The sequence below is a fragment of the Lepidothrix coronata genome, unplaced genomic scaffold (assembly GCF_001604755.1).
Source record: "Lepidothrix coronata isolate B3197 unplaced genomic scaffold, Lepidothrix_coronata-1.0 Scaffold93, whole genome shotgun sequence".
Taxonomy (NCBI): Eukaryota; Metazoa; Chordata; class Aves; order Passeriformes; family Pipridae; genus Lepidothrix; species Lepidothrix coronata.
In genome coordinates this window covers 855,443-867,276 of record NW_016690273.1, presented here as the reverse complement: position 1 = coordinate 867,276, position 11,834 = coordinate 855,443, and the positions used below count along the sequence as shown (strand labels likewise).

General features: G+C 37.5%; 1 protein-coding gene across 3 annotated transcripts in view; it reads right to left on the bottom strand.

Moving 5' to 3' along the window:
* CADM2 (cell adhesion molecule 2) overlaps nt 1–11,834 on the bottom strand; it is a 609,843-nt gene that overhangs the window by 256,507 nt on the left and 341,502 nt on the right. The window lies entirely within an intron of this gene.

Sequence of the window (11,834 nt, the reverse complement as noted above, 5' to 3'; positions counted from 1 at the left end):
CATTTATATATGTAGTCCATTTATAGATATATATAGTCCATTTATAGATATATATTGTCCATTTATATATGTAGTCCATTTATAGATATATATAGTCCATTTATAGATATATATTGTCCATTTATAGATATGTAGTCCATTTATAGATATATATAGTCCATTTATAGATATATATTGTCCATTTATAGATATGTAGTCCATCTATCTATCTATATATATATAGTCCATTTATTCTTTCAAAAGAAAAAGCCTGTTCTAGCAGTGCATCACCTGCATTGCAGTTTGAGCATCCAGACTAAGGGACTCTGAGTCCCTGCATGTTTGGAGGTATAACTTCAGAAACAATGGTTTTCATTTTGTTCATTTTCATGAAGTTCTAACTTATCATCTGATCAACTCTACAAAGAAAATAAAGCCAGCCATCTGAATAGCACAGATATATGGCATCATTAATTAAGCTTTTTTAAAAGTGGAATAGATACAATTGATAACACTTGCAGAAAAGAATACACATTTACTTGCCTTAAGTGCAGGAGGCTCGCCCTCTTCACCTTCACATAAGCCTCAGTAAAACAGTTCAGGGTCTTACTCCACAAACCCTTCAATTTAAGAAACATATCCCATCTTACATGCCATGGAACTCACTACTGAACTATCTTTGCTGTCCAAAGGGAGTTAGAAAGCCTGCAAAGCTTTCAAAGGTTCCTCAGCTCCTTCAGTTGTAGATCAGATTCAGTGAGAGCTGGCTCTATCGGCCTTCTGGGATGGAGGGACAAACACATTTGCTGGAAACAAACAAGAAAACCCTACAAACCAAAAGCCTCCCAAGACTGTCCACTTCCCAACTGCTTTCCAAAACCTTAGTCTTTAGTCCTTTTAATTTGAACAGTACATTGTCACGATGGGAAGATCATAGTCCTACAGAATAGCTGAATATATGGAAGATGAAAGCTAAATATTTTTGACATGTCAAGATATATTTGAAACATATCATTAAGCAAGACAATTGCCTAATGGATCACTGTAAATGTTAACACTGTCACTCAGAAAAATCTCTGCATACATCAGTATGGGAAATATCAAGCTTTCTGTTTTCATCCATCCGTTTTTGTCTAGGGAAATATGATATAAAAGCAATCAGCCCTCCTACAGTCTTTTGCAGTATCTTCTGCTCTCTACTGAATGAACAAGAAAACAAGACTCTCAGATTTTGCTCAACAACAGCAAAAATATGAATCTGACTTCCTAGCCAACTCTCACACATTTTAAACAAGTATGAGTCACTGCAAATGCCTATGAAGACCAAAATCTTCTGCCCTAACACATTCTTACATCACCTCTCAGAGGAATAGAAGACTGGTCTCAAAGAAACAAGTAATTTTGTATCAGGGAAGATTAGACTTAGAAACTGTTTGGATTCAGACATTGGAATGGGCATATTGCTCCAAAACCAAGGGATTTTCATCCATAATATTGTTAAGTTCCACATGTCCAGACTCCTGGGCCAATGTGCATTATAATAACCTGTAAATTTGTAGGGAGCTTGACTGGAAGCGTTTACAAGTGAGATAACAGAAAGGCAGATGCATTAAAAAAAAGGAAAATTAAAAAACAAAACCAAAAAGAAACAAGGAAAACCAAACAAACAAAAACAAAGAAGGAAAATATTAGAAACGTTCCCACTTGTTCCAGTTTAACTGGTGCTTCACAGATGCTTCATATGGACTTTCTGCATTCCTTGTGTGATGGTCACAGTCAGCAATTTATTTCCACCAACATCACCAGCTGTATTCACTGGCAGCAGCACCAAATACCCATCTTCAACTGAGAATAAGGAAGATTTTCCTCCAGCGTGTCAAAATGTTTTTCAGTGGGCCAGTATCCCAGTGCTGAGACCTTCATGGGCAGCATTGATACCACGTGTAGATACACAGGAATTCTGTGCCTGCTCAGGTGCCAGCTAACACCCCTCACTGTGCATGGACAGAGGGGCATTTTAACCCCATACCATTTTACTCAAATGTTTGGAAGATCTTTGCATTGCACTGGTATTTCAGCCAAATGGCACAAGGTTTTTGTACAGCTATTTCCACCGGGATAGTTTGGTCAGGGAAGTACCAACCTGGCTCCTGTGTCACTTACTTTTGGCCATTTAGAGACATTTTCATTACAATGCCCATATCCTTCACTGTCTCTGAAGGCCTTCAACTTGCAGCAAGGTTCATAAAATAGTGATAATCCATGAGAAACACAGCTGTGATTTCCATTCGGATCTTAGACCATACAAGGGTATGACAAGAATTAATTCACCCAGCTCCAGTTCACACCCCCTGTGAGAACTCCAAACTACCAGCACAGAGCCACCTCATGTCCTGTGGGATGACAAGGATCACAACCAACAGACATTTAAGTTTTCATTTCAGTCCTCAAACTTGGCAGGCCATGGATTTTCACTCAAACGTACAAATGTCATTATATTCAAGAGAACCAGGAATTTTTACCTTTCACTCTGCAAGGTAGTTAACTGAACCAAGTGATTTTGGCATCTCATGATGGCAGGGATGGGACAGATGCTTGTATCCACATGTTGAACAAGCATTTTATTTTAAAAATATATATATTTATTCATACTTTATAAGCAATAGCTGTGATCTGCATCTAATCTTACTCTAGTTGTATTTATCCTCCTTTCACCTAGATGACAATGAAAAGAATAAATTTATCAATGGTATTGCAAACCAATACACATTCTGAAAGGGTTGAATTATTTAGCTGCCCATGAAAAGTGTTTGACATAATTGTATGATCTGCAGGGCAGCAATCTAACTTTTAATACTGCTGTGTTACCAAAGCCATAAATATTTTTCTGACACTGTCTGATTCTACATTCAACACTGCTATAATTTCTGTCCTAATCCACAAAGAGTTTAAAGGATTTGTAGTCTCTTAATATTTCATCTGCTGTAATTACAGTTATTTTAATGGGCTACGTCTGTTCCTGCAATACAGGAGGGTCCTTGTTCTCCAGCAAAAAAAATAATCCACAACAAAATCTTCACAAAACAACCTAAATGCAATTTAAAGCGCAAATCAAAACTGCTACATAAATAAAGTAAAAATTAATTATACAATTCCGCTGCTCAAACAAAAGAGGATAATCAAAACTTGGAAAAAATAGTTCAGCTCCATGATTATTTCAATAACCACTATTTATCTGACAGACTACTACACTACTACAGGCTGTATACTCTGTAAAAATAATGGCAATTAAACAGGAAGAAACGCATCAGACCAACAAGCTTAATTGAAAGTGAGGAGATGGAAAAATCTAATTAACTTTGTAAACTAGTTTTGCCTTTGTCAATTACCTTAATTGTGCAATTGGAGTACAGGTTACGATCCTCACTGAAATTTGAATCACAAGAACATGTCTGAAATCGCTGAAAGAAAAACAGCTTCTGAACGCTTCTTAATTATGGCAACACACAGTGTGAAGCAGCATCACATCTGTTGAGGCACAATGCCTCTAAGGGTAAAACCTCCCAGACTTTTATCGACCTATTCAACTCCTGCAAACGCTGAAATTTTGGGATGTCGTTAATAATAAGTGTTCTCTTGCAAACAGGAGTTTGGCATTCCCTTAACGCTGCACTGTTTATCAAAGAGGAATCTTATTTCACAAAGGATTTCCACTGAAACAACAGAACAGCCAGGGAAAAGGTACAAGGGACTTGCCCCAGCACTACTGTAGCAGTAACTGAGGGCCAGCAAGAAAAGATCAGACCTTTTTGCAAGTAAAATTTTATGGCTGCAGCCACAGTTGTGCTGGCAATGGGTAATTTTCTGAAGGGTGACTCAAGTTTACAGTGTGAAGTTCATATTCATAACGTACTGGAATCAAAAGAAGTTGGAGTTCCTCAGGAAAGGAACCTTGAACTTCCCATCCACACAAGCTCTGCCCCTTTTTCAGAGCTTGGCAGGTGTCATTTAGGGATGGGACATAGAAGCATAGAATGTTAAGGGTTGGAAGGGACCTTAGAGATGATCTAGTCCCAATCCCTGCTGCCAGGGGCAGGAGAACCTCCTACTACACCAGGTTGCTCAAGGCCTTATCCAACCCGGCCAGGGCTGGGGAATCCACAACCTCCCTGAGCAACCTGTTCCAGTATTTCACCACTCTCACATAAGCTATCGTGGAATAGATTCTAACGCATAAAGGTGTTATTTTGCTTCCAAATTCAACTCCTGACAGTACCTACAGTCTTCTTCCCTAACATTATCAATCCTTATCCTCAAGGCCTGTGAAAGACCACCTCTTTCACCACCATAATTTCATAGGAGGCTGACCCTGGCCAGCAGCCAAACACCCACCCTGCCTCTTGCTCATTCCACTTTTTTTTTTTTTTTTTGAGAAAATAGGAGGGCAAGAAGACTCATGGATTGAGACAATGGCAGTTTAAAAACAGAAAAGCAAAAGCTGCACGTGCAAGAACAGCAAAATCCCCTGCTTCCCATCAGGAGGCAGATGTTCAGCCCCCTCCCAGACAAGCAGGGACTCGGTGCACATTCATGACTGCTTGGGAAACTCCATAACCCTGAATTGCCCCTTCTTCTTCCTCCTGTCCCTGAGGTTTTATGGCTGAGCACACCACCACCACGTGGTATGGGATACCCCCTTGGTGAGTTGGGATCTGCTGTGGCTGTGTCTCCTTCCAACCTCTTGCCCATCCCCAGCCTACCAGTCCTTGTGGGGCTAGAAGAAAAAAACCCAAGGTTTTTGCACTATTTGCTGTGTTACCAGCACTGGTTTAGCCACAAATGCAAAGCACAGCACCATCCAGGCTGATATGTGGAATAATTCTACAACATTGAGTGCAAACAATGTAACTCAGAGTAAAAACTGTAAGCAGTTGGAAATATAAGCAAATGGAAAGATTAAAAACCCTAACCAAGAGGCAACACTAAGCAGCAAACATAGTTTTGAAAATGAAAGTTTCAGTTACATATTCTCTATCCTCCTTGTCAAAACAATATCTTCTATTTTTTGACAATGCATATTTTTATGAAATGTTGCTGTCTACCACCACAACACCTCCAAGCCAAAAAAATGAAACTCCTCATCCCTTAAGTGAAAACTCAAGTTTTCTGTAACTAAAATCAGCCTTGACAGCAACAAAGTTACGAGAGATCCACTGCCTTTGCATAGAAAAATGGAAATTGTCTTCTGCTTGTTCCTTTAAGAACCTCAGATGAAAATTATGAAGTCTAATTATCCCCTTCTAATGGTATGAATTCTATCAGCTTGAGGTTCCAGCTATCAGGCACCTAAATTGAATATTGGATGGGACATCAGAGAGATCAGCTTAAGCCCTCCCATATCTCAGCACACATCATATAATCCCATTCACAGAGCTATCGACCACCATCTTTGCTTGTCAAGGATTCCTGCCACTTCTGTTCCTCTTAAGATCTGCCTCCTTCAACAGCACAATTTAGCTGGAGGTAAATAAATAAATTGTGTGGCCTCTCTTCAGTACAATGAGAAAAAGGCTTCCTGACCAGTAAATGCAGGAAAAGGAGTTTTGTACCTAACAGCAGGTTGAGTCTGCTGGAGGAAAGGAATCAGGGAAAGATAAGCATGGTGCAGTTCTTGAGACCTCAAGAAAAAGTAAATAAAGCTTCTGATAAAAAATATACAACAGTTCATTTAATAGCCTATTCAAGTTTGAAAGCCCAAGAGTAATGTTTAAAGCTACTGGTGTCCCCCAGAGAAAGGAAAATTTTATGGATTAAATAGTTAATCCAAAAGAGAAATAGATCAGCTGCCATACCACAACCTTGCAGCCTGAGGCAGAAATACTCAATATATTAAATTGCTGTATAAACAACCCATATCTGAAAAGAAAGTGCCCTAATAACTAAAGGAAAAAAAAAATCAATTGAAAAGAGCATCCATTTTTTTTCTGCAACTTTGCTAGAATATACTCTGAAATGTAGACTATACAAGGGATCCATTTGTCTTTCAGATGTACAAACACAATGAAGATTCAGTTTACTTTAATTAGTGTTTCACATTTAGCATTTAAGAGCAGAATTGGGTTTCCTAAATATCAGCATTTCTGCAATACTCTGTACCATAATATTACTAGTTTATCTCTCTAGTCTTCTGTTTAATTACAATGTAATTTTTATTTTTAAGGTATTGGCAGAGCAGTTCCAGCAAAAAAAACCCCAGTATCCTATACTCTGTTCTGAATTTGTGTTAAATCTCTTGCTTTTCAATAAAGCTACCTCCAAAAAGTGCAGATTTTAAGGTACTTCAATGGGATTACAGCTGGCCTGCTAATTCTGTCATTAAATTAATTCAGAGAAGCTCTCCACTGCAGTTACTTCTGTAACAAATAAGACTCAAGCACAAAAGATGCATTAAAACGTGTCTTGGTCACAATGTAAATGCAGAGAGCATTACAGCTACCTAATCTCAAGGAGAAGACAGACAGGGAAGACTGTAACAAACTGCATACTTGAAAAAACACATTTATTGTTGGCCTCATACATATAAAAATCTCATACTCTGCATTTGATTTATGTATCTATAGGGGCATCTATTCTAGCGTTTTAGCTTACAGATGTATTTATGTTTTCATCAGGAACTCAAAAGATCTATAAGGTGGAAGAACAAAATCCACGTTCCACAGAAAGGAAAACCAGAAATTAAGCACAGGCAAATGTCCCAGAGACAACAGGTGACAGAGATGAAAACTGAACTCTCACCCTGTCAAGACTGCTCTCCCTTTTCAACTTTGCCTGCACTATTACAGCACATACATCAATTAGATAATTTACTTTATTGCAGAATCACATGTACAACTTTCACATTTTAATAACTCTGTAACAACACTGAAGAACTCCACGAAAGAAGAGTAGTACTGGTAATGAAAATTCAGGTTGTCTGGGTCATGCATATCCCAAACAAATCTAAGCAGCTACTCACAACACGTTTATTTCACAGTTTTTTTGCTTATCCAGCATTGCTTTCACTGAAGTATCAGTGCTGAGGTGCTGAAGAGCTAAGTACTGTAAGCAATGATCCTCTTCCCGTGCTCCTCTAACAGAACAGTGTGTAGACAAGAGACATTTCCCCTCCCCCATCATTTAAACAGCATAAACTGTAATTTTAGTAAATCAAGCAAAGAGCTAATCAAGTTTTGATTTGCTAATTACTTCTCAATTTGATTAGAGCTGGCAGCTAATCATCTCTGGAAACGTAAAGTCAATCTTTCACTCACATTTGCAAATCAGGACTTTAGTGTAAAGAAATGGATATTGTGCTTACATGCTCATAATTTTTTTTTCATATGTCATTACTTTTAACAACAACCCTAATTTTTATTATTGTGGCAGGTCTCTGAATAAATACTCTGTAGAACTGTATGTGACCCTGAGAGCGAGCCACTGATAGAAGTTTTGGTATTACTAACACTAAAGCTCAAGGAGTATGGAATGCTACATTAAACAAATACAATGCAATTTAAAAGTATTCAGACAGGAAAAAAAGTGGTATCCGAAAAGGAGAAACAAACCAACACACAATTTTAAAAAAAGAACATATTCAGAATAAACTAGTAGAAGTAGGAGTTTACTTCCTGGGGAAAAAAAAAAAAAAAAGAAAGAGTTATTAACTTATGTAGAATAAATAAGTTCATCAGAAATCAAGAAATTGAGACTGTAGTTTCATTTTGTTCTGAAGTAAGAGTGAAATGGGAAAGAGAATAGAGTTATACTTATTTTGTTTCTGTGAAGAATTCTTAGCATGGAGTATCTGCCTATATTTTACTACACCTGACTTGAGGACAAACAGCCTTCTACAACCACTAACTCTCTGCTGATCCTCACTGCCTGGCTTCTGCAGTGTCTTCCTACATCAGTTGCACTAAGGAACAGATGGAAATTTAATTTCCTGAAAAACGTATTGTTACAGATACAACAACAGCAGTTTCGGACTGGAGTGAAGCCCGAGTATACTTTGGTGGACAAAACTCAAATTAGGCATCTCCCTGCACACTCTCCTGGATATCCCTTTCCTACAGAAGAAAGCCAAAGGCAAGATTAGGATGGGACTGTCAGAATCAGTGAGCGTGGAGCCCTTTCCTTCATCTAACCAAGCCTACCCAGACTGGGCTGCTGCTGCTTCTCTCTCTCCTCCCCAGCATGAAAGGTAAGAAAGGAAGGCACTGAGGGGGAAGAACAAGGCCCCCTCCAACCAGTGTGGGAGCCTGATATCTCCCCCATCCAGGCAGTGTCACACGTGCACAGCACTGTCCTGGCCCTACATTTGCCTGATCCTCAAGCTCTTACCCGCAACAGAGTCCCTGCTTCCTTATTTATATTTCTTTAGGCTTACATTTCAGGCTTAAGTTGAATGCTGCAGCCACCAGATTGACATCATTCAGACCATCCACAGTCTTCAAGGATTATCACTCCAGATTCCCATGTCCCATCATATCCAGTTCCTTGTGTCATGCAGGCTATTTTCAGTCCCAACACTACCCAGACACACAGGGAGAGCACGAGCAGGGAAGCATCAACAAAGAATAAACAGCGGGAAGCAGCTCTGAGGATTTCTTGAAAACATTTGGGAGGCTTCGTGGAGAAGGGCACAGACATGTTCAGTGAAGTGAAATCCTGAGTACAGCTTCCCTCCTTCCTTCCTGGCTTAACACTTCAAGACCTGCAGATCTGCACCATGGCAGAGACCCAGTGAGGCACAAACACAGCTGTGGGGAAACCAGGAAAGGACAAAGTGGTACAAGGTGACACTCCTTCAACTCCATTAAACAGGGAAAGGGACACACCAATTAATGCCTGATTTATTAAAAAGCTGTCTTGCCTAAATACCCTATTGATGATCCTGGGACAGAAAAAAGAAGGAGTCAGAAACAACTGAAGAGCAATCTTAAATAAAGTGCAGCTTAAACAAAAAAAAAAAAAGAAAAAAATCCAGTGACTCAATTTTAGAGAAAACACATTTCAAACTAAAAACACACTCAGAGCCTGTCAAAAACATTTTACTTGGGGTTTTTCCTACAAAACTACTTGGATTTTTTTTCTTTTAACATTACTTCTCATTTAGCATTTTAAAAACACCTCGTATTTGTATTATAGACTTTTGAAAGACAAGATTAAAACAAAAACCTTACTAGGATTCTTTGAAAATGAATTTTAAATAGTTCATCATTTATCATTCATCTGATGAAGAATCTCAAGTGGTTAAGCTTTGTTATAAACTTGAATTATTTTTGTAGTTCCTCCCCAAAATAAATTATCTAGCAATCTGTATCTAGCAAACAAAAATAGCTGGTATTAGGAAGGGGTGTAAAAAGTGTCTCTACTGTCTATAATCTTTGTGTCTATAAAAGTTTCCTCAAAGTTGATGATTTAACTCAATTGCTATTAACACATATTTTCCCCTCCCCAGAAAGGCTGCCACCCATCCATTCTGCTTTCCAGTTGAATGGTGGAACATTAGAAGAGGAAGTTTTTTGACTGAAGAAAGTGAATACTAAAGACACTGTGTAACAGTGCCATCAATTCTTAGGTGTTATGGATTTCAAATTTTGAGTATTGTCATTGCTTTAGAGTATCTCACTACAAAAATGACAGATTACTCCTAACTGTTATTACTGTCAAAATTCTAAATTCATCATAGTATACTAATTATAGAAAAAAAATACATATTTATAACTGTAGCTTCAGTATTACAGTATTTGTTATATTTTAATAACAATCTAAATATAAAAGGTGAAGAAATCTCTATTCTCTTTATGAGTTGCTATGAAATCACAGCAAACACATCTCTACTTGCCTGTTCTCCACTTTTCCCTCTGTAAAAAAAATTGCAGAAGGCATTTTCTTAATTATCTTCAGTTTGAATTTGGGACAAGAAACTAATAAAGGTAACTGTGAAACTTTCCAAAATATGGAAATGGAGATTTTGTGACATTTGACTTATGTCATATTATAATCTACAGGAAAACACAAGATATACCCTGGTTTCAGATTCAAGTGAAATAAATTAAACATTTTCCCTCTAAAACATTATAGGTGTTGCCCATTACGCAGTATTGAACATGAAATGTATTTTTAATTGAGGATGTGTTTTCTATCTCCAGTTCAGAACACAAATACCAGAAGCTTTCCAAAACATCCTTAAAAACACAAGATTAAAGGACTTTGGAACCCATACCATAACTCCACAGAAATCTTTAATTTTGCTGTTATCACAGGCACAGTCCAAACTTGGCTATTTGTGATTTTGGCAGTTATTTCAAAAGCACAGCTAGAAAATTATTTAGGTATTTTAATGAGAGAGCACCGCTCATATTTGCCAGCAATGCTCTTCAAGGAATGTTGTTCCTATAAACTCCTTTGCTGTGATTCTATTGATGAAACATTCTGCATTCAACCTAACTGCCAAGTCTCAAGGACTACCAATAAAATGTGCCTTTTCAAATTTAAGTTATGGTATAACTTAGATATATACTTACAGTATAGCTTGAAAACTTACTGTTTACTGAAGTAAAACTTCAGTGAGAAATACATTTCCCACAGAGAGGAACACTTACAGTTTTCAAAGTACTTGAAACATGTGGTTGAGATGATATCTATTAAACTAGCTACTTTTCAAACCAAAGATTATATCTGTATGAAATTAGAACACTACCACTCTTTTCCATCAAAGAGGAAAACAACTCTGCAATTCAGTTTAAGTCATCAAGTGCCAAGGACCAATGGTTCAAACGAGTCCATCTATTTGATCTCTGCAACTTTATTCCTTCTTTACAGAAAAAAAAAAAAAGGAATGTTTTCTGAAAACCAAAGACTTAATTCACACCAAGAAAAAAAGTAAATGTGAAGTAAATGTGGTGACAAATTAGCAAACCAGTAACAGGTAACGTTTAGGTTCTTATAGAAATCTAGAACACAACAGAAAGTCATGGGTTGCATTGTTTGGGGAAAGGAATTTTTCTAGGCAATTCAATTTATTTGTTAAGGAAAAGAGTTCTCCCAGTCTTTGTTCTAGCCACTGCTCCAATAATTGTCTCTGCCAGTTCACCTAACAAACCATTGGAATGATTCGTATCTATAATTTAATAAGAAAATCATAACTTAAATAATCTGAGGAACCAGGATGTTGACAAGCTCACTTCATGAAGAGCAAAGAAATTATGCTAAGGGAAGATATGAATTTCAGACCCTTTATTATGAATCATACATCAGATTTCACAGGAAATTCGGAAGTAATGAAGCCTACTATCATTCCCTTACCTTCAAATGAATACTCTACTTATTAGCAATCAAATTGTAGTGACAAAGATTTTGCTAATTTTTATGCAACTGTGATCATAAAAATCACGGTGGAATGGTTGTTAATGTTCCTGAGCATTTGCTAGGTGGGTATCTCTGGTGGTTCTGAGAGTTCACCTGCATTTAAAAAAACAAAAACTCAAATTCTTCAATGCATCCTGTACTTTCTCACATTACTCTCCCCTTGAGCACCTGCACGTCCCTTGAGGCAAAGTGACTTTTTCAATTTTTCAAACAGAAAAATTTCAAATTTTTAAATCCTTGCTTTCCAATGAATCTTTGTCAAACCCACAGTTAGTCAACAACTAATTTAATGTTATTTCTAGTTCAAGATATATATTTGGAATATGTAGCCAAGGGAAGTACAGAACATACAAGAAAATCATACAAAACCTTTACATTTAATTTCTAATATTTCACTTGGGGAACTCAGAGGACAAGCCAGGACATGGAGTTCGAAAAAACTG